General features: G+C 37.1%; 1 pseudogene; it reads left to right on the top strand.

Moving 5' to 3' along the window:
• Positions 1–22,189: 22,189 nt before the first annotated feature.
• On the top strand, positions 22,190–23,999 carry LOC145010809 (berberine bridge enzyme-like 21 pseudogene; annotated as a pseudogene).
• The last annotated feature ends 1,362 nt before the right edge of the window (positions 24,000–25,361 follow it).

The following is a 25,361-nucleotide window of genomic DNA, read 5'->3' as shown; positions in this document are numbered from 1 at the left end:
AGACTTCGAGGAAAGTTCTGAGGAGGAGAACGAAGATGAAATTCAAGAAGACTCTAAATCGGAACCCAAGGTCTATAATCCACCTCAAGTTTCCCAACATCCAAACCCTCGACAGGATTTTCAAGGCCCGACGCCTCAGTGGGCAGTAAACTTGGGAAGGTGGAGCCACAAAGAGAGGCAACTACCTCCTTATAATGGAGACCGAAGCTTCTACAACTTGAGTGAGGGAGGCTCAGATGACAAAATCATCCCTATCTTGGTTCACCGTGTTGCTCACAATGCTGAACAGGGAAGGGAAACCATCAACCAAGTAAGGGAAATTCGTGCTAACTCATGAGCCAACACAGTTCGTCTCTGCCATTTGACCGATGACCAGGAGTTAACCAGGACGCACGCTGACGCCCTATAGATGGAACTGGATGCCAGCCGATCTGAAGTTAGAGAACTTCGACAGAACCAAGTGGCATTGCAAAGGCGTGTGTGAGAAATAGAATAGCAGTTGGCTGAACCGAGGGTAGAATCAAGTACTAACTAGAACAACACTTCCCGCGAGTAGAGCGTACTCTACTCTCTCTTTTGGATATATATTAAGTCTTCTTTTAGACTCTAGTATTATTTTCCTACTTATGTTTAGACCTTGAACTTTCAAGTTCGTTAGGTCTTCGTGTTGTCAAAGTTTTCTCTATATTGGCATGTTGTAGAGCTATTACATGGTCAATTTTTCCGAACTCTATACATCTATAATACCAATGATATTGACAGACATCTAATTCTCCTAGAAAAATCTCTATACAAACTCTTTCATCTTTCTAGTGGTAGAACTATATTACAATCAATTACATGTTGAACTATTCTGATTTAGTTCAAAGAACACTCTCATTATACTCACTATTGAATTCTAACAATTATCTTCATCTTGTAAACTTATAGTTGAAAGATGCCTCCTCGCAAGTCAAACAGGTGCAATCCGCCAATAACTCCAACTCAACCACCCCCACCTCATTTTGATCCTGTAGTTTTTCAAGTTGCAGTAACTGCGGCTGTAACGGTAGCCTTAACTCAAATCAACGCTAGCGGTACTAGCGGGGGTGGAACTGGTGTTAACTCTACTCGCAGTGATAGTTACGGGAACCTTAGGGAGTGTACTTACAAATACTTCACCAACTGCAAACCCAGAGCCTTTAATGGGACTGGGGGAATCATTTCTCTATCGCAATGGTTTGAGAAAACTGAGTCGATCTTTGAGATCTTCTCCTACCCGGAAGGAAGCAAAGTAAAATTTGTTTCCAGCACCTTCTTCGATAGAGCCCTCACATGGTGGAATGGCCATGTCAAGTCACTTACTCTCATAGTGGTTAACCCGATGGGCTGGGAAACACTAAAATACCTAATGAGGGGAGAGTACTGCCCGAGGGGCAAAGTTCAAAAACTTGAACAAGAACTTTGGAGCCTAACCATGAAAGGCGCTGACATAGTAGCTTACACTAATCGATTTAGTGATCTTGTGGCTCTATGTCCGGGAATGGTCCCCACTTAGGGCAAGAAAATAGAGATATACACATGGGGACTAATGCCTCCATTTCAGGGGAACATTTTGTCCTCCAACCCCTCTACATTCGACAGTGCTAAGCGACTGGCACAGAGACTCAATGACCATGGAGTCTGTGTGCCAACAACAACCCCTGTCCCAGAACCTGCCATACCAATCGATAACAAGAGGAAGTTTTGGGACAAGAAGAAGAAGAACCAAGTGGTGTGGAACTCCGCCAAGAAACAACAGATTGTTGTTGTTCATGCCGCAACAACTCTTGCTATCCCTACGCTAGTAAAGCAGTATGTTGGGAGTCTGCCGAAATGCAGCAAGTACAACTTCCATCACAATGGATCCTGCCGGGAGATGCACTGTGCTAACTGCAATAGGAAGGGGCACACTGCCCGTTTAAGGCACCAACAAGATCGATCTCCTAGGTCCCTGGTACTGGAGAAGGTCAGGCCTGCTATAGGTACAGGGAAGTTGGGCACTTCAAACGGAACTACCCAAAGGCAGGGAATACTGGCAGAGTGGGAAGAGTCTTGGCTATTGGCTGGGAGGAAGCCATGGTAGATCCTACAGTGGTCACGGGTATGTTTCTCTTCGATAAATCTTATGCATGCATATTATTTGATAGTGGAGCGGAGAGGAGTTTCATGAATCAAAAATTTGCACACTTACTGAAACACCAACCACAAGCATTAAAAGAAATGTTCATCATAGAAATAGCTAACGGGAAGACTGAGAACACTAACGATATATACATAGGTTGTACCCTCTCTCTAGATAGCTATTCATTACAAATCGACCTCATACAAGTCTCAATTAAAAGTTTCGATGTCATTATCAGCACATTGGTTGAGTCTTCATCATGCTGACATCTTGTGTTTTGATAAAGCTGTTCGTATTAATCTACCGAATAGCGAAAACCTAGTTATCTATGGTGACCAACGAGGCACGAACCTTCGAATCATCTCAAGTATTGAAGCTCACAAGTACTTACAAAAGGAATATTGTGTGTTCCTTGCTCACATGGTTGATGTGAACCAAAAGGTGAATGAGATAAAGAACATCCCAGAAGTCTGCGACATTCCCGAAATTTTTCCTCAAGATCTTCTAGGAGTACCACCACAACATCAAGTCGAGTTTAGAATCGACTTCGTTCTAGGAGCTACTCCTGTAGCCAAATCGCCTTATCGACTAGCACTACCTGAGATGTAGGAACTATCCGATCAACTGAACGAACTATTCAGCAAGGGGTTTATTAGACCAAGCTTCTCACCCTGGGGAGCACCGATCTTGTTCGTAAAGAAGAAAGACGGATCGTTCCGTATGTGCATCAACTATAAAGAGCTAAACAAACTTACCGTTAAGAACCGATACCCTATACCGTGTATAGATGATTTGTTCGACCAAATTCAAGGATCAAGCTACTTTTCAAAGATTAACCTGAGATCTGGGTATCACCAGCTACAAGTGTTAGAGGAATATGTTCCCAAAACAGCCTTCCGAACTCGTTATGGTCACTACGAGTTCATAGTGATGCCTTTCGGATTAACAAATACGCCCGCAGTGTTCATGGACTTGATGAACCAGGTGTTCCGTCCTTACTTAGACTAGTTCGTTATTGTTTTCATCGATGACATACTTATCTACTCACGAAGTAAGGAGCATCATAGTCAACACTTACGACAGATCTTGTAAACACTATGATCCGAGAAACTTTATGCGAAGTTCTCCAAATGTGAACTTTGGATTCGAAGAGTCGAATTCTTAGGTCACATGGTTAGAAAAAAAGGAATTCACATGGACCCTTCCAAAATCAAGGCCATTGAGAACTGGTCGGCACCAAGGATGCCTATGGAAATTCGTCAATTTCTAGGCCTCGCTGGCTATTATCATAGGTTCATACAGAACTTCTCAAGGATTGCGAAACCACTTTCTACATTGACCCAGAAAGACGTGACCTTTGACTGGGAAGAGAAACAAGAAAAGATGATCCAAACGCTTAAGCAAGCCTTGTGCAGTGCATCGATATTATCCTTCCCAGAAGGGATAGAAGATTTCGTAGTATATTGCGATGCATCCAACCAAGGGTTTGGCAGTGTTCTTATGAAACGGAGAAAGGTCATCGCCTATGCCTCAAGGCAGCTTATGACACATAAAGTCAACTACACTACACATGATCTTGAGTTGATAGCAGTGGTATTTGCTTTGAAGATATTAAGATAATACCTATATGGTATGAAAAGCACTATCTTTACAGACTACACAAGCCTTGAACACATATTCGACCAGAATAAGCTTAACATGAGACAACGATGGCGGTTCGAGCTACTAAATGACTACGAATGCGAAATTCGTTGTTATCCCGGTAAAGCCAACGTAGTAGCTGATCATGGGAAATAGGCGATCTTCTCTTGTTACCAAGATTGAGACCTATCATCCTTGTGCTTAGTAGTGAAGTTAGTTCAGATTTGATAGATTGTTGCTATTCGTCAGAAATGACATGAAACATTATTTCATTTCAGGCGTTGTTCAGAGAAGGTTTTCATTACTCATTTAACGATTTGAATGGCTCAATTTTATTTTATACAAATGGTATTTTATATTTTAAGCTTTACCTTGTAATGTTGTGTATGAAACTGTGATTTGTGTTGATAGCTTAGGCAATAGTGTATTTCAAATTGATTCGTCTAATGGTTTAGAAAAGGCATGTCATAGGCAATATCGTCTTGGGCACATTAACAATAAACACATCACCCAACTCCAAAAGGATGGATTCTTGGAATCATTTGACCTAAGGCCAAATGATAAATGCAAATCTTTTCATTTGGGAAAGATGAAAAAATCACTTTTCACTAGAACTTATAAAAGAGGTGAAGGTTGTTGGAACTTATACACACAAATGTGTGTGGGCCTTTCAGATCTACCACAAGAGTTGCCAATCGATTTTATGTAACATTTGTGGATGACTATAATAGATATGGCTATATTTACTTAATCAAACATAACTAAGAAACCTTTGAAAAGTTCAAAGAGTTTAGACATGAAGCTAAGAATCAATAATACAAGAAGATAAAGATGCTCAGATCAGATAAAGTATGAGAGTGTCTTAGTATCGAGTTCCATGACTACCTCAAGGAATGTGGAATTGTTTCACAATTGACTCCTCCTATGACAACACAACTTAATGGTGTGGTTGACAGGCGTAATCGGACCTTGTTGGACATGGTTCGTTCCATGATGAGTCAAGATACTCTTCTTATTTCCTTCTGGGGGTATCCTTAGAGACAACCGCTCATGTGCTCAATCTTGTCCCTACTAAAAAGGTTGCCAAAACACCTAATGAGATGTGGACAGGGAATGTTCCCTCGTTAGCATATATCAAAGTTAGGGATTATGAAGCTTTTGTTAGATGAGAGACTCATGACAAGCTAGAAGCCAAAAGTGAGAGATGTACGTTCATTGGCTACCCATAAAAGTCTTTTGGATACTTGTTCTACAAACCTAGTGAAAACGTGGTCTTTGTAGTACAAAGAGGAGTCTTTTGATATATATATATATATATATATATATATATATATATATATATATATATATATATATATATATATATAGAGAGAGAGAGAGAGAGAGAGCTCATATGTAAAGAGGAAACTGGGAGTACAATTGACCTCGAAGTGATTCAAGAGCCAATCAATGAAGGAACCTTAGATGATACAAGCACTCAATCAGACGAAGAAATTCCAGTTGAGCAAGTTGAAAACTCATTACCTCTTCGTCATTCCAGTAGAGTTAGCATGCCACCAACGTTCTATGGTTTCCATATAACGTCAGATTGTGATACATTTATCAGTGATCAAAAACTGGTAAATTTAGATGAGCCAACTAACTACAAGGAAGCAATGGCATGACCTGAGGCAATGGAATGGAAATAGGCAATGGACAACGAGATCAATTTAATGTATGACAACCAATTTTGGAATTTGCTTGATCAAGAACCTAGTCGAAAGACAGTTGGTTGCAAATGGATCTTCCAGAAGAAGACCGACATGGATGGAAATGCACACACATTCAAGGCACGACTAGTTGTGAAGGGCTTTACTCAAAACCGAGGGGTTGAGTATGATGAGGCCTTCTCACCAGTGGCTATGATGAAATCTATTAGGATAATTCTCCCTATAGATGCAATTCATGATTATGCAATTTGGCAAATGGATGTCAAAACTGCTTTCCTTAATGGGAAGTTAGCTGAGGATGTTTACATGAGTTGGCCAGAGGGTTTTGTTGATGCAAAGTTTCCTAATAGAGTGTGTAAGCTTGAGAAATCCATTTGTGGATTGAAACAAGCATCTCGCAGTTGGAATCCTTGCTTCCAAAGAAATTCAAAGAGATGATTTTTCTAGAAGTGGGGATAAGTCATTTCTATATGTTAAAGCTAGTAGGAGTATAGTAACTTTTATAGTACTGTATATTGATGACATACTAATCATGACCTTGCAAGAAGTGAAATCTTGGCTTGGAAAGCATTTCGCTATGAAGGATCTAGGATAGGTTGCCCATATTCTCAGGATAAGAAGTTTGAGAGAGAGAGAACGAATAGAGTAATTGGACTTAGTCAAAATACATACTTGGACAAGGTACTAAAATGGTTTTAGTATGGAAAATTACAAGAAAGGAGAGCTACCTATTCAGAGCAGTGGTAAAATGAGTAAGACTCGAAGCCCAATTTTGGAATAATAGATAGTTGATATGAGTTGAGTTCCCTATGCTTTGGCTGTAGGATCGATTATGTATGCTATGATATGTACTCGCCCTGATGTATCCTTTGCTTTAAGCATGCTAAGTTGCTATCAGGGAAATCCTGGCAGAGCTCATTGGACAGTAGTAAAGAACATTCTCAAGTATTTGCAAAGGAAAAAGGACATGGTCCTAATTCTTGGAGGCAGTGATATGTTGAGAGTAACTAGGTATAGTGAGGTCGGTTTTCAAACAAACAGAGACAACTTTCGTTCTCAATCTTGTTGGGTGTTCACATTAAATGGTGGAGCAGTTACTTGGAAAAGTTCCAAGCAAGACATGGTGGCTGATTCTACTTCTGAATCAGAGTACATAGCGGCAAGTGAATCATCAATGAAAGAAACTTTATTGAAGAACTTCATCCGAGATCTTGGAGTAGTTCCAACCATTAAGGAACCAATAGAACTTTTCTACGATAATGAAAGATCGGTTGCTTTGACCAAAGAACCGCGAGCTCATGGTAAATCAATACATATCAATAGAAAGTACCATTAAATCGTACATACAGTTGAAGAAGGTCATCTCATAGTGAAGAGAGTTTCTTCAGAAGATACTCCTATAGATCCTCTCACAAAGGCTTTAAGTACGATCAAGCATAGTCAGCATGTTAGGAGCATTGGTTTGAGAGATGACATTATTTTAGTAGTTAGATGATTAGTTTCAAACTTGTAACAGAATAAATGTAATTGATTTTTGGTGATTAAATAATAGAGATTATTTATGAGTTTCTTACTGACTTTGTAAATTATTTATTCTTGTGTTTCGTTTTGCATGTTTTACTGCCCGAATAATTTAATTATTCAAATTCCACAGTCACTCGCACTTTAGGAAGTAAGTAGTGAATTATGACTGTCATGAATTGGATTGTAGATTGTCTAAGGAAGTTAGACATAGCAATTTTATTGCAACAAAATACATGAGTACTTAGAAATGGAGATTTAAGTATCAGATAAAACTATGCTAAGAGAACTACTTCTTGGATTGTATTATGAATAATTCTAAGATGATAATATCTTATATACTTAGAATGTAGATATATGAGTTCTAATTTGCAAATTGGTTGTGCATTGGTGTTGCAAAGATGCATCAGTAACTTGATGTTATAACACATACTGTCATGTATGATTTCATGAGTAAAGGATACAAGAATATATTTCCAAGTTTATTTGTTCCTTTTTCCCTAATGGGAAAAGTGATATTGTTGGGCCCCTTGGTGGTTTGGTGATGAGTTTTTGTGATGGGTCCAACCAGGACTAAAATTTGTGTTCAATTTGAAGTCTTATGTCATCATCACAAATCAAGAAATCATGAAACAAAATTTTGGACAATGAGATTGAGTCTAATCCATATCTTATGTTGTATGGTATCTAGTAGAATGAAGGAATATTTGATCACATATCTTAGGACCAATGTTTGTTCAGTTCAGAGTTCGACAGTTGCTATGGAAGCACACGTTGCTCTTTAATTTAGAAGTTATACTAGTGACTTAGTTTTAGCCTTATCCAAGCGGGAGATTGTTAGATTAGGTGTCTAAGCCAATAATTAAATTAGTATAATCTTGAATTATTAGCAAAGTCTTTTTGGATTGCCCTCAAACCTAGTAATTGAATATGGTGACTTTTAGAGAAAGAGCCTAATTTATTGATTTATTATATGATTAATAAATAGAAATAAATGAATTTATTAATATGCTATGAAAATAATAAATTAATTAGAAATTGTAATATTTAATTAATAATTAATCATAAATTAATTGGAATTAATTTCGTGATTAATTGGATTAATAAAAAGTATAGGGGTCTAATTGTAATTGTTTAATAGTTGAGCAAGAGGTTCCAGAACCTTCCCATATGTAGGTGGACGGTTTCTTGGGGTAATTTATGGTTTCTAGATTATCCCTTATGGATAATTAGGAGTAGATAATTACCAAATGTGAGATATTAATATAATATTCAAATAGGGTTATCTAGGGTTTCCTAACTCAACTATATAAAGACCCTAAGGGCTTCAATTTTCGGCCACTCCATTCTCATAAGTGAACGCCGAAAATTCGATCTCCCATCTCCTCTCTCTTTAATCCTCCTTGTTTCTAGGTTTAGGTTTGAACCATCAGAGGCACAAGATTTATGGTGCTAGCTTCCAAGCAATTTCAAGAATGATTTTTATTTGATTATCTACTAGTATAATCAAAATGAATGTTTTTTCTAAACCCTTCTATGATTTTCGAAAATCTTAGGGTTCTTGTAGGGTTCTTGATATTCAATTGGTTATTACATTCAATAATGAAAACCTAGATCCTTAGGGTGTATGCAAATTTAGGGTTTATGTTTTTCTGCCAAAAAAATAATTTTTTGTAACATATAAAACCCATTATCTTGCCTATTGATCGTGTGTTACTGTTAGGAGTTATGTTTGATTAGGGTAAATGGGGTAGGCTAATTATAAGGATAATGTATGAATGATCAGCGAATGACTAAATTGATAAGTGGTAAACTGTAGGGTAACCAGGGAAGGCTAGTTGCCAAGGATATGCAATATGCTTGTTTATGTTATGCGTTTATGTTAAATGATTATGTGTTAATGATAGCTTTGGTTCAATGCAGTCTAAATTGGATATCTTGAGAACTCTTGGTCTAATGCCTTATTGTGATGTTCTTATCTGATTATTCGCTCTCGTATGGATCATTTATTCAATTTTCTATCAGTTCCCTAACTACATGTGAATTTATGTATTGTATGAAAGACGAGAATTTTCCCCATGACAATTGCATAAAAGACAATGGGAGGACCATGTCATTTTTATGAAAGACCATGGGAGGTCCATGGCAATCGAACATAAGATTATGGGAGGACAATAGCAATTAAGACCGAAGGAGAAATGCAACAATGAGTGATTGTAAGACCGGGGGGGGGGGGGGGGGGGGGGCATAGCATTCACACATTATGTACTGATATGTATGTTTGATGTATATTGATAGGTCGACGCTAGAGTCGAGGACTTTATGTACATGCATTGTATGTATGGTGAAATATGTGGTATATTGGGGAACTCACTAAACTTTATGCTTACAGTTGTGGAATAAACATTTTGCAGGTCGTTCGTGAGAAGCGCTCTGCGGGACTATACACACGCGTCGAAGATATCTGTTTCTACGGTTTTGTTAACTTAACTATGATAATATATTGTTTCAATCAAACAAATGTTTCTCAATGGTTTTTGAAGCAAACATTTAATTTGTTATTCTATTATAAAAATGAAAAATCTCTTTATAATGTTGAGGACATTATATGTCACCTAGTGGGTCATGTACCGTCTAGGGATTAATCAGAGATTAATATGAGACTGTTTGGTATTTTTACAATATTTTCAAAAAATGCCCACACAATCCCTCGAAGGTAAATCACGACCATGTAATCAAAAGCATGGAAATGAATCTTGGTTTTTCATGTTTCTGTCTTTAGAACTTCATTCCAAGTTGCTTCCATCGAACTTCCAATTTCCTTTGATGTTTCTAAGCTCTGGTTATGCTCCAAGCTCCCACTCTGCATCCATATGCCTCAAAAATCATGTTATGCACAATTTACCCTGAAAAATGCATCAAATCGTGAGTAGTACGGTCATTCTTGTGAAAAAATAAGTTGTCCAAATAATATTACAAATGTCGCTATAAATGTAAAAAAAGATATGCAAAACAAACGTAAAACATATAAAAATGATGTATAAAAATGAATCTAAAAAAATCTCTCCAAGCTTAGAAATTATTTGTCTTCAAAGAAGGAAACTAAGAATCAGTTAAGGAAATGTAGATGACTAAAAAGAACCTAGACAACAAAAATACACAAAAAGAAACTAATGATCCTAAGATCCTACAAATGAAAGCTAAAAAATTAAAAAATATACTAAAAAATTAAAATAAACCAAAACTAAACTCAAAAAAAAAAAAAAATCGTTGCACACTACGAATAACACATTCAAATATTTAATACCTAAACAATCCTACAAATATATTGCATGATAAAACATTTTTCCGCAAAAGTTTTAATAGAGTAATAGACTAGACGTTTTACTCAACAAAACCGGTGCAAAACCAATGTCCAAGGTCGGAAAGGTGTGTGACGATGTGCAAATTTAAACCAACCATAAAATTAAATAAACTGTATACCTTAAATGCAATATGGTTCCCTTTAAAACCCATCGAGGAGCAGAAGTCATACATAGTTGAATACCAGTGGGTTAAGACTTCTCAATAGGGGTCTTACTTGGATGTTGTAGGAAATTTGTTCAAATATTGTTTTATTTTTGCTCGTGTGGTGTATCCATATAGATGTATTTGGTTTTATAGTTGGTTTAATAGTTTATAGACGTGTTCAAACGTTGAAAATTTAACTATGAATAAACTCAGGTCCTGTTTGATTTGCGTCTGACCGAGTCGGGTCAAACATTTTTGGCTGACTCGGTCAGCTAAATCTGTTTGATAAATCAAATTTTGCCATCTGACGTGGAAAGAAGGGTCTGATTCAATAAGAAGAAAACAACAGACTGACTAATAAAGGAAGAAACATTTTCGATTGTTCCCTTCCCTACGTTCCTCTTTCACGCCTCTGCCCCCACCGATCGACTCCTTCTCTTCTTCTCATCAGGTACGCCTCATCATGAAATCGTTTTCATGCCTCTGCATTGTGCTTCTTCCTGTTGGGGATTTCTTCTATCACCTCCATTCTTCTTCTTTAATCGATTAATCAAATTGTTTTTGAAATTGATTCATGAATCCGTTTTTGAAATTGATTGACATCGAACCATCTCCTTCAATTGCAGGTTTTCCATCCCGTCTTCACGTTCTTCCTTGAAATTGATTCTTGAAATTAACTCTTTGATTCGATGGACATGAGTTTCCATCACAAAATGCCTCCTGTTGCTCTTGAAATACTTGATACCTCTCATCTTGTTGTTGCTCTGTGTTGGAGTCCAGACTTTCAGCCGACCATAATCACAAGATTTTTCTTTTCTCTTTCATCTTTGTTGCCTGTGGTTGAGATAGTATATGAACATTTTCAAAAGTTTGTTTTTTTTTCCTGAAAAAGCATTGTTTTCCTTGGGGGATGAGTTAGCTTTACTTGAAAAGCTTTGAGATTATGATGCTTTAAAGATTTTTTGCTTTTAGTATTGTATATTGCTGAAAGTTGTTTGTATAATTTGATTGCTTTTAACCTCGTTTTTGCTCCACATGAATTAGTTGATCTAGACTAGTTTATTCATTTTTATTTCTTTGTTGTTTTCATTATTTCTTACTTCGCATAAACAAAATGTTTTTCTATTTTTAGACTTGTAGTTTACTAAAAAATTATTTTTCTTAGTTCAATTGCTAGTCATCCACTTCAGCCTAGTGTGTTTGTATAGGGTAGAAATGGAAAAATAGTTAATTAAATTGAGCTAAATATAATTGGGAAATCTTTGGTAGTGGAAGGGCATTTTGGGTAATTTAGGTTTTATATATGTTAAGAGGTTTAGGGTTTATTTGGTTGATTTTTTGTTTTTAGACTTGTAGTTTACTAAAATATTATTTTGCTTTATTTGGTTAATTAGTTCAATTGTTACTCATCCACTTCATCCTAGTGTGTTTGTTTAGGGGTAGAAATGGAAAAATAGTTAATTAAATTGAGCTAAATATAGTTGGGAAATCTTTGGTAGTGGAAGGGCATTTTGGGTAATTTAGGTTTTATATATGTTAAGAGGTTTAGCCTAATAAGGGGAGGGGTATCATTTTTTTTTGAAATCTGCACCTGTACCTTATAAATTAGAACAATATTGTTGCTATATATTACTGATATGTATATATTATGTATGTTGGACCTTTGTTTCTCTATCGTATGCATCTAATCGGGTGTACAATTAAGGAGCAGGGTAAAATAGTCATTTTCGATCAGTCGGTAAATTCAGTCAGATGTACAATCAAACAAAATGTTTTCTTACTCAGCCATGATTTCTTACCCAGAAAGATCTTTCCCGATTAGCACTTTCTCAGTCAGCAACTATCAAACAGGACCTCACTATGGTCCAACATTTTGTTTAATTTTTTAACTGAAAATAGAAAAAAAAATTACGATTTTTTTTCAAATTTTTCTTAAAAGATATTTTGGAGTTTTCAATTTTTTTTAAGAATATATCACGGGAAAACAAAAAAATTGAAAAATGTTTTCACAAAAAAAAAAATAATAATGTTACAAAAAAAATGATAATATCCTTTCCCCAAGTTTAAAATTTTCCATCATCCCCATGCTTGGAAGAGTGGACAACTTCATTCGGTGGCCGGTTACCAGGATCCCTGGAGGACGGGTGAAAGTATAAAGACAGCCAAAATTTTATTCTATGTAGATGCAAAATTTTTAAAATTGATCAAGAAAATCCAAAAGATCTGTGTTAATTTTCTCAACATCATTACGAGGATCTACCATATTTTCCATTAACTCTTGATGTTGTTGGTGATTAATCAGGGATCGGACCTTAGGTTGCTTGTGGTCAGGCTATTGTAGTGCAGGAGGACAGTGAAGACAACGGTATGGCCAATTTTGTTGAGACCTCATTTGGTGGAAGGTTACATATAGTGTTAGAAAGGGGTTCTCTCAGCTGAAGAAGGTGTAGATTCTCCATAGTAGTGCTAAGATATTTATGTTAATTCACCAACCACGTGAACCATTAATCGTGTTCCCATAATATGTGCATTTGATACAAAGTGTCAAGGTCCAAATTATTTTTCTTAAAAGGGTTGGTAGGCTAGTACTGAATGATTAGGGCATTAACTATTGGATGGCGGGCCAAAAGGGTAACAAACCCGACATATTGAATTTCCACGTTATTACTGTTGGAGATTTTGAACAGTTTCCATGTAAGACAAACTCCTAGGTGTGGAATACGAATTTAATAAATCATACACCATAAATGTAACGTCCCATTATCACAACAAAAATTTTCATTCTTAATTAAGATAAAACTTCAAATTTATAGAATCTAAGTTAAGAAAACCATTTGTTCCAAAATACATTTGTATAAAAATCAGAGTAATATAATAAGCGTGAAATCTCCATTGCTGCTGATGAATGTGTACAGTCACGCCTTCGCATTCCCACGATCATCACGGGTATGAAAAACATTTAATCCACAAATGTAAGCCAAAGTTTAGTGAGTTCCCCCAAATTACCACACACCACAATATACATACAATGCATGCACACCGAGCCCACATCACGAAGACTGGATTGCCACATGACCACCACACGAAGAATGTATTGCCCCGTTAGCCCATAGCTTAAGAATGGACTACCCCCGCCTGGCCCACAGCCTAAGGTTTGATTGCTCCTGAGCCCACAACTTAAGATTGGATTGCCCTCGCCCATCCCACAACCTAAGACTAGATTGCTCCCAGGTTTATTAGCATACAACAACAAGAATGACTGCTCCACCCACCCCACCACAATATGTCGACATATGAAACAACAAAGTAATCAATAAATCACATAAGCACAAACAAATATCTACCCTAGTCTACCTGTGTAACAGCTCACTACCGCATACCGGAATTCATACAGTAATACACCGCTACTAACAGATCTCTAAGGAATGTATAACGATATGTAACCAAAGGTGAGATAGACATTCGACTAGGAGATACCACTCTAAAGCCACAAACAAAAAAGGAACAAGCAAGAAAGTCTAGACCAAGAGTTCTGAGGCTATCTTACGTAACTACATACAATCCCTATAGCACTCCACTAAACGATCACCAGCCCACTGCACCATAACCAACATACAACTACTCTTATATCCTAACATACAATGATATACATTGCAATACATAGTATAGTGAGGAAACTCAACTGACTCAAAGACCCAAGAAACACAACAACACACTCACTCTTTGCACTGATTGCTCCAGTGAACCGACTATCACCAAAACATGATAAAACCTTAATCAATAACCCAATTCCTTCAAGTTTGACCCAAAGTCAAATTGAACAAAATTTCAATGGTTAACGGTCAAAAAAAGTCAACGGTCAACGACTCCCCATGATGTGGCAAGCTCTTGGTTACGTCGTGGCCACTTAAAGACAAAATAGTCGAGTATCTAGGAATCGTCAAGATGTGGAAATCCCTTGGCCACGTCGTGAGATCTGGCACAATGCGAACTTTTCCATTAAGTTGTAGCACTCCAAAAATCATAAAAATTTAATTTTACTAAAATCAACCATTAACCATCACTGAATTATCGAAGTCCTAGTAGTGGAAGACTCTCTCTCCACGAACCCCAACGGATGCAATAGTTGTGTGTAGCTACATCAACAATAGCCTCAGAAATTACAGCATAGCGATCATACAAAAGCTTAATCATGGCGGTCTTGATAGACCCTAACAACTCTAGTATTTATCATCGATTAGCAATAACCACCTCAGCATAAATCAACTCCCTAATATGATCCTCAATCAACCATGACCTATCATGGCCGCTCGCTTCAGCTCATGAACATGATCCCCTCCTGAGCAGCATATTGAAAAATAAACCATAAAATGTCAGACAAGACGTATTTCATACCATATGTGCTATTCTAAATAACGAAACCCTAGGGTTTGTGACTTCCCTGTTATGCGTACGGGTCATGTGCTTCCGGCTGTACGGGCCCATACTACCTTCCATACATACCCGTATTTGTCTCAAAAGATCATCACAACAACCCTAACATAACAAACACTAGGATACACATACATCTCATTCTCAATACCTAGAGAAAGGCTAGATATTCCCCAACTGGACGGATGCTAACACATAAACCCATCCATGAAACTTCCACCAACCTTGTAACACTTGTGTATGCTAATCATACATAACCTTGGATCCTATACACAGTTGAATACTTGACTCTACCCTAAACCCTTCATCAAACAAGAACAGGAAATAAGGGCAAACCAAACATTCTCAAGATATAGAATCTTAGTTATGTACAACTATGATTCATACACTAAGAAACTATAGTAATGATGTTAATTTCATACAAGAAATAATCCTAGTCTATCAAACATCACATATCAGACAATTCTATCATGCAATTCCTGAAGATCCCAAGCCTACCTCTAGCATGCTCTTCTAACATAAATATAATATCAATAATAGTATGGGTAACTTGGGATATACTTTCTTGCTCTGTCTGATCGTACACATCGAATACTTCCTTGGTTACTTTTGGAAGCAATATTGAAAACTAGTTTAAAAACTTTTGCAATTCCCTAGTTTGATTCTGGATTCACATGAATGCTCATATAATTCTCTCAAACCAAGGCTTTGATACCAACTTGTAACACTCCATAAATCATAAAGTTTTAATTTTTTTTAAAACTCAACCATTACCCATCATTGTTTACAAAAAGAGTCATTGTTTCAAAAGTAAAGTCATATTAGAGGGTCCCAAAAATCCATATCATTAAAATAGAAAGATGTACAAGATCAGGCCTTTGCTTTCCCGTGATCCTTAGAAGTACCTGAAACAATAAAATAAACTGTAAGCCAAATCTTAGTGAGTTCCCCCAAAGTACAAGCACACTACAAAACAAACAAAGCATGCAAATATGAGCCTTCAACCTAACTAGATCGTCTCGCATGGCCTACAGCCTATCTAGACAACTCTATGAGCCTTCGGCATGACTGGACTACCTCGTAGAGCCTACAACCTACCCAGACCGCTCTTTAGGCCTTCGGTATGACTGGACCGCCTCGTAGGGACTACAGTCTATCCAGACTGCACTGGGTGTCTTGGCCTTCAGCACAAAGCAAGACTGCCTCAACCCAAACACAATATGTCGGCATTTGCAATAGATAAACATAAACACAGAACCAGCAAATACATATAATCATGCAGATCTACTAATCAACCATATACTAGCATAGCACTATTCTAACTATGATAAATAATCTAGTGGATTGGCATTGGTGCCTTCGACCCATGAGTACAGTGAGGAAAACTCACCTCTTAGTCTGAAAATATATCTGACAGAACACAGCTCCGAATGACAACACAACTGGTCACCTAAACACCAAATAATGACCGATATCAAATACCACTCAAATTACCTAAAATAGCCACAAGTCAAACTTGGTCAAAGGTTAAAGTTCAAGGTCTACAAAAAAGTCGAGTCAACCCAGCTGAGTCAACTTAGCTGAGTACACTGGGTGTACTCATCTGTACGTGGGGCGTACCTTTCTTAACCAAGAAATTAGGACTTTGACCGTGTACGTGCAGTGTACCATTTGGTACGCCCAACGTACACAACTAGTCAACCCTTTATCTCATTAAGAGCTTAATACATCAAGTCCTTATGTCGAAAATCAGATCCAAGCCCAAAATAACGTTTTTGACCATAAAATTTCCAACTTTATGGTCTTGCATGGCTAATAAGTGCTTAGCACTAAAAAACCTTAACTACTTAACCCATTAAGACCTTGTAAATCATAAATGGAAGGGAAGAAATGATCAAGACCACATTTTTATGTTTCTAAGCACTTCAAAACGTCTGAAAGGACAGCTTAAATGGATTGGAGTAGCTCATACTCAAAATACCAAACTAATGGGACCAAAAGGACACAAACTTCATAGCTAGCTTAGATCTATGCATAGCTTCATCAAGTCCAAAGATTTTTACCTCCAAATGATGCCAAATGGTGATGAGATTCTGGATCCAAAGAGTCCAAATCCTCCAAGATGATCTTATCTTCTTCCTCTCTCCTTCAAAGTAGCAAAAACACACACACAAAGCTCAAGAGTGCTAAACATGGATTAGGGTTCGCTTGGGGACGAAGGTGGATTGGAGGCTAATGAAAGAAGGTAGGTTGGGTACTTAAGGATGTTTAAATACCAAACCCTAAAAATTAGGGCTTGGTAATCATGCATATACGCCCTGCGTATGTAAGGTACCCCCAGCGTACGTGACCTCGGGCTAATAATTAGTTACAAAAATGTCACTATGGGCTATTTTGTAACATTTCTCAAACACAGGGGCTAAATACAATAAATCTTCATACTTAGGGTTTAATTTGGAAATACCTCATCAACGGGATGTTACATAAGTGTTTAATCCTTTCAGATCAAAGCCTAAAATCTTAGATCTACCCTTTCACACTGACTTAATGGACTAAGTTTCCTACTTTACCCATTAGAACTTAATACCAAGGATAGATCTAACATTCTATGTCCATTAAGTCCTTAAGAAGGCTATATCTTGAGCATGAACACAAGATACACGAAACATGGTCCTTTTTCTTATTACACGGAAGTCTAATGAGTCGATGATCTGATGCGCTACTTTGAGGACAAGGTAAATGATGTGTGAGGATTTCGTCTAGGATGTGTTATATTGTTGTTGTCAAGTAATTTCAAAACAAAAGGGCTCGAAATTAATGGGTGCATTGATTAGCTTGCAAATTTGATCAATATGTAACAAATAATTTTGAATAAAGAAACGAAAGGAAAGAAACCAGTGATATCATTAATAGATATAAGGGACAAAAACGGAAGGTTCGTGAGATTGTAATTCTCTATGTGAAGATATAGCGGTCCTTCCCAATCCACGTTTTGGAAGAGTGTGCAAATCCTCCAAAAAGCTTTTCCGTGAGATTAAAAGTAAAGTTCTTCATGTGGTACTTGAATAAATTAACATGCACATTTATTTGGAAAATATCATTATATATGTTTTTCCATGTATGTTCATGTATACTACTAAAATATAAAAGTGTATAGCAAGGCAATATATTAATAAGTCAAAAGTTTAGCAATTGAAAAGTATAATGTTCCATATAAATTATAAGCAGTAAATATTAAATGGATGTTGCAGTGAAGGGAGGAGTTTAATTGAAAAGAAAAAGCTCTTGTGGTATTTTCACAAACACTTAGGGTGCGCTTAGTTGTGGAAAAATAGGCCGTTTTCCGGAAAAATTTTCCAAAAAAATGAGAATTTTGAAAACGCGTTTAGGTTGTCTATTTTTCTAAATTTTTCACGGAAAATGAAAATTTTCCGTTTTCTAAAATTACAAAGAAGTTGCAAAATTTTGGAAAACTGATAATAATTGTTTTCCACATTTTTCTAATTCCAAAATTTTTCTAAAATATAAACACACACCCACTTCACCCCATCCACCTCTACCTACCCCCACCCCCCACACACACATACATACCCACCCCCACACACACCCACCCGCACACCCACAAACACACACACATACATACATACCCACTCACATACACACACACACACCAACCCACGCACACAAACATACATACCTACCTACACACACACACACACACACAAACACACACACATGCATACATACCCCCCCCCCCACACACACACACACCCACCGACCCGCACACACACCCACCCACAAACACATACATACATACATACCCCCCCCCCCACACACACACACCAACCCACACACATACACATACACATACATACCCACCCACCCACAAACACACACACACACATACATACCCACACACACACACACCCGTACACACACATACACATACACATACATACCCATCCACACACACACACATACATACCCACCCCCACACACACCCACCCGCACACATGCACACACATACATGCCCACACACCAACCCACACACCAACCCACACATACATACCCACCCACCCACACACAAACCCACCCCTACCCCCACCCCTACCCTTATAGACACACACACAAAAAAAACTACACCTATCCCCACAAACACACACTCGTATCCCCACGCACCCAACACCACCACGACAATCACCGACCTACCATCACCACCACCACCACTAACCCGTCACTAGCACCACCACCACCGCTGCCGCCACCATCACCACCACTGACACAATTGCAGCCGCTACCACCATCGCCTGTCATCACCAGCACCGCCGTCAACCCGCTACCGTCACCGCTCCCACCCACACCCTACCACCGCTACCGTTTTTTAAAAATGAAAACCGATAGAAAAGTACACAATTAAACACGTTTTCTAATTTTCTATAACTGAAAATGAAAAATGAATAAGTTTAACTAAACGCGTTTTCTAAATTTTTCAATGAAAAATGAAAACGGAAAACGAAAATTGAAAAGGGAAAACAAAAAACGGAAAATGAAAACTGTTTTTTCGTAACTAAACGCAACCTTAATATGCAATCTTATCTATTTAGGTTTGTAAGATATTACTTCAATTTACACGACCTCCATTTTGAAAGGATAACAAAAAGGAAGCAATAGCTTGAGCCTGAGTTTTTCCTAGGCTATTGATTGGTCATCCTATTTAGACCTTGTACATGAAATCCTCAAGGGAATTTAACGTATAACATGCTTGTGAGCACTTATTAGGATGAACACTTTGATAAGACATAAAAGATATGCTTCATCGAATCCAAGTATTCCATATCCTACCTATTCTTCTAATTTGTTCCAAAGAGATCGAAAACTTTTAAGACTTCAAAATTAAATAAAAAGAACAAACTATAGGAAATAAGAGCTTACGTCTGAAGTAGAGGTTTTCCTGCGTTTGGTTGGATCAATGTAGCCCTTATCTAAGTCATCATCTCCACAATCATCCATAAGCTTCATTTGTATTGGTATAATTCAGATCCAACATATAAAACAAGCATTCAACATACAATAGTCATAAGTTGAAAGAAAACATATTGTCATCAAAGCAGGCGTCATTGAAAGGTTGGACACGATTGTAATCTGATAAAAAATTGTGCTCTTCCGCTCGTTCAGCCTATTTAAAACAAAATCTTCATGAAGTACAACTAAAATCAACAATCAAAATCCTAAAAATGATTTCACTTTCTAGAATTAAAATATGAATAAAATCACACCATTTATTTTGAATCTACTACGTTTTTATGTTATAATAGAAGCCAAACTGTACAAAATCAATAATCGATAAAGATTAGAGTCGATTGAATGAAACTGATTGCTAGGAGGGGAGCATAGGTACAATGATGAGAAGAATGTAGTGAAGTCATCACCAGCGGCAACGATGGCAAAGCATCTAGTGGTTGAGACGTGAGGAGGTGATTTCATGAGGATTCGAGAGAGAAAAGAAAAAGCAACGAATGTGGATTGATAGATGGTAGAGGAAGTGTTATGATCGTATAAAAACCCTAAATCGCCCCATATATGTGTTGAGTTAACAGACGCGATGGAGGGAGATTGAAAAAGTTGAGCGGGAAATAAGATGACATCTCTATATGTACAAAATTAAAGAACTGGATCGTGGTTTTCTTAAATTTTAGAGAGAAAATAGTGGCACAAATAAATATATGCCATTAAAAAGGTAATTTACTGGCACAAAGATGTGTCATTAAAAATTTGTTACATTAAATGTAACGCATGTTAATTTAATAGGCCATTAATAGATATGAAAATTAGTGTCATAAAATATAAAGTGTTACTATATTTATTAAAAGTCATACGACATAAATAAAAGTGTCACTAAAAGTAGACTACAGTGGCATAAAAACAAACTGTCATTAAAACATTGTGCCATTAAAGAGGTGTTTGGATAAATAGTTTTTAGCTTATTAGTTTATTGCGGTGGAAAAAAAACATTTTTTTAAAATGTGTTTGGATTAGCTTATTGGTGTGGGAATAAGCAATAAGCAATAAGCATTCTAAGTGTTTGGCAAACAAAACAGTATATATGAGTAAAATAACTAATAAACAATAAACATTCTCCCCTTGCTTATTAAAATCAATTTATTTTGCTTATTCCTACTGCAATAATCTGATTTTTAAAAACTTATATCTAAACACTTAAATTTGCTTATTGCGGTAGGATTAAACAATAAGCAATAAACAACGTATTTTTTCCTTATTCAAACACCCCTAAATATAAATTTATTTGTAGTGAAAGGTGGTGGGCTTTTTTTTCAACGATGAGGATCAATGGTGGCAAACTTCCAAAACTATGACCATACATGTAGAAAGATGTATACTACATGGACCAAAACTATAATTTACTCTAAAAACAATTTAAGCCGTCGACTATCTATATTGGTAAGTAATTCAATGATAATTATTATATTTCCTACTTTGCACTATTTTTCTTTTGGTATATTGTTATATACTACCGATTAAATTGTATCAATTGTATCAATTGATTTTTCTAAACTATGATCATGCATGTAGAAAGGTGTATAACACATGGACCAAAACCGTAATGGATTTTTCAACCATGAGTATCAATTGTATCAATTTTCCAAAACTTTGATCATGCATGTAGAAAGGTGAATAACACATGGACCAAAACTGTAATTAATCCAAAAACAGTTGAAGTTGTTGACTATCTGTATTGGTAAGTAATTCAATGATAATTATGATATATTTCCTACTTTGCACTATTCTTTTATTTTTATTTTTATTTTTATTTTTTGGTATATTATTGTATACTAGCAATTAAATGTAAAAGAACTAAAATGGATAGTTAATTACGTGATGCATTTAATCCCCCATTGAGATTTGAGGGCACGCTCAAAAAGTCCAAAACAATGGACCACCGGTGAGTGGTGGTGACTTGGTCCGCCGAATGTAATTAGATTTTGATCCACTGATTATATGAGCCAATCATGGGCCGGCGCCGGCGCACCGTGAGTACATTCCGTGTGGCTCCATTTTAACCCGTTGACCATTTTTCACATTCCTAAATATCTCAACTTTAAGCATTTTGTCACGTTCGTGTAGAATTTGTCTTCTTACACATAAAAACACAAACATATCCCTTATAATATATATTCTCACAAGTATATTGTATTACTATAAATATCATGACAATCACCTCATTGTAGAACACAACATAATCATGTCTCCAATTATGCTTTTATCAATCATCTTCTTCCTTTGTTCTTTTTCTTGTTTTCCCCTCAATATAGGAGCTGCTGATTCTAAATCGATATACGAATCATTGCTTCAATGCCTCACATTACAACCACCTGATCAACACGACCCCACACTCTCCACCATTGTTTACAGCTCCGCCTTTAACTCCACCTCCTACACCACCGTATTGCAAGAATATATCAAAAACCGCCGGTTGAACAACACTTCGACACCCAAACCCATCCTCATTATCACTCCGACTAAAGAATCTCACGTGCAGGCTACCATAATCTGCGCCAAGAAACTCGGTGTTCAGATCAAGATTCGGAGTGGTGGGCATGATTATGAAGGAATATCGTATATTTCATCAGAAAAGGATTTCATCGTGCTTGATATGTTTAATTTCCGTGATGTTAATGTCAATATCGCTACTGAAACTGCGGTTGTTGAAGCCGGAGCTCAGTTGGGTGAACTGTATTACAGGATATGGGAAAAGAGTAGAGTGCATGGGTTCCCCGCCGGAGTGTGTCCGACGGTGGGAGTTGGTGGACATCTAAGCGGCGGTGGTTATGGCACCATGCTTCGGAAATACGGGTTATCAGTTGATCACGTGATTGATGCCCGGATCGTTGATGCTAAAGGCCGGATTTTGAATCGGAAAACAATGGGTGAGGATCTTTTCTGGGCCATACGTGGCGGCGGAGGCGGCAGCTTTGGTGTTATATTATCCTACACCGTGAAATTAGTTCCGGTGCCGGCGGTTAACACTGTTTTCAGGATAACGAAAACGGTGGCAGAAAACGCAACGGACATCGTTTATAAATGGCAGTTAGCTGTGCCTCACATCGACGATCGTTTATTTATCAGAGTTCTTTTGCAACCGGTGACAGTGAATAAACTAAAAACAGGTCGAGCTTCATTTGTAGGTCATTTCTTGGGTGATTCCGACGCATTGTTGGCAATAATGAACAAAAACTTCCAGGAATTGGGTTTGAAGAAAGAGGATTGTCTGGAAGTAAGCTGGGTTCAGTCGGTACTTTACTGGGCCAACTTCGATGTCAACACGACGGCGGTGGAGATCCTCCTCAATCGCCACTCCGATAACGTTAACTTTTTGAAACGAAAGTCCGATTACGTGCAAACCCCAATACCAAAATCTGGGTTGACCTCGATATTCAACAAGTTAGTTGAATTAGGTAAGATTGGTTTGGTGTTCAACCCTTACGGCGGGAAAATGAATGAACTTCCGGCGGACGCTACTCCATTCCCTCACCGTGCCGGAAACCTGTTCAAGATCCAATACTCTGTGAACTGGAACGACAATGATCCAGAACTGGAGAAAAAGTACCTTGATCAGGCAAAGGTTTTGTATAAGTTCATGACAAAGTATGTATCGAAGAATCCAAGAGGTGCATTCTTGAACTACAGAGATCTGGACATCGGAGTTAGGACAGGAACCGGAAAGAATGCTTACAACTCCGGCAAGGTTTACGGGGAGAAGTATTTCATGGGGAACTTTAACAGACTAGTGATGGTGAAGACTGCTGTTGATCCAGATAATTTCTTTAGGAATGAACAAAGCATTCCTACTCTTCCCGGAAAAAGCACAGGCAAGCCGAGGAAGATGACGACTTTAACTTAGGATCTAATTATTCTAATTTTGTGTGTCTCATTAACGAAAGAAAATATTATTTTATGTATCAATGTTGGAAATTGAATCTGATTACGCCATATGTGGCTTTGAATAGGAAATTTGATTTGAATTATATTTTGTAGGCACATGTTTGGTGAAGAAAATGTGGTATCTATATTCATGTAGGCATATAAATGTATTGCTATTCAAATAATCCATGAATAGGAGACTGGAATATGATTTGATGTATTCAAAGCTAGCAAAGTTCCAAACATAAAAAACATCGAAAAGAACAATATCAAGTAAATAACAAATAGACAATCCACATCACACAAGGTTAATGAATCATGACCTATAACGTCCGTAACTATATTAATATAGACAAATCAAGAAAATGAACCTAAAAGAGCGTAATTTGGTGATACACATCAATTCCTATTCACAACCAATCAAGAATTGAGAATCACAAGATGAAGAAGCCATATCACGTGTTTTTATGCGGCTTGGCCACGATTTTTTGTGGGCTCGGTATCTCGCATGTTGGCTATTGGTTCTATATTTGATGATCTTCTCTTTGGTTTAGCTATTGCTTCCCGATCTTGACTACTACCTTGTAGATTGAGTGATGGAGGATTTATTTGTTCGACAAAAATGTCTTACTTGTCTTGGGGTAATATGTTGGCTACTGGATCATCATCATTGTATGTTAGAGGTATCGTATGCTATATATTATTTGTATATCTAATTGGAATAAGGATGGGAACTTTGGTATATCTAATTGGAAGATAATTTGTTTTACCGCTAATTGGTATTATTTGATCGGTTTTGCTCTCGAGCAACATGAACAATTTACGCCACCATAAGAGCTTGAGGAAATGAGATGATGTGCATTAAATCAACTGTGGTTAGGCAGAGGAGATAACATTATTGGCCAAATTTGTACATAGTCTATTGTCGAGCGTATTTGGTATAAGATCGAGGAGTCGTATTTGAAGAATTCACTAGCTAAAATGTTAGTTTTTTTGAAGTTATTTTTCTATTACAATTTGAGGGAAGTACCAAGTATTAAGAACCAATTGACTATACTTGATTGTCTCGTCATGAGATCCAAGGAAACAAGTTTGAAGCATGACATTGATCATTTATTTCTAGTTTTATTACTTTCACTTCCTGCTAGATATACCGATTTTGTTAATAGCCTAACACTATCTGATTTGAAGACTTACATCCTCATTAAGGATTCAAAGATGCACACACATGGGTAGGTCTAGTTATGTTCTTATTGATAGTGGCTGTATTCATTCCTTGTATGTTAAATATGGTTTGGGCATATAAGAGTCTAGTAAAAAAGGTAATAGTACTTATGGGTGTTCCAAATTGTGAAAGCTCACTAAGGGAAGTTTATCAGAGTAAAGGTGTAAGCCATTCTTGTCAAAATGACTATTTGGTAGCGATTGTTTGTAGATTTACAAAAAAGTTGAAAATGAGAATTGAT

Source organism: Lactuca saligna, chromosome 8, assembly GCF_052625555.1.
Source record: "Lactuca saligna cultivar CGN05327 chromosome 8, ASM5262555v1, whole genome shotgun sequence".
NCBI lineage: Eukaryota > Viridiplantae > Streptophyta > Magnoliopsida > Asterales > Asteraceae > Lactuca > Lactuca saligna.
The sequence above is the reverse complement of the archived record's forward strand: the minus strand, read 5'-3'. Positions and strand labels throughout refer to the sequence as shown.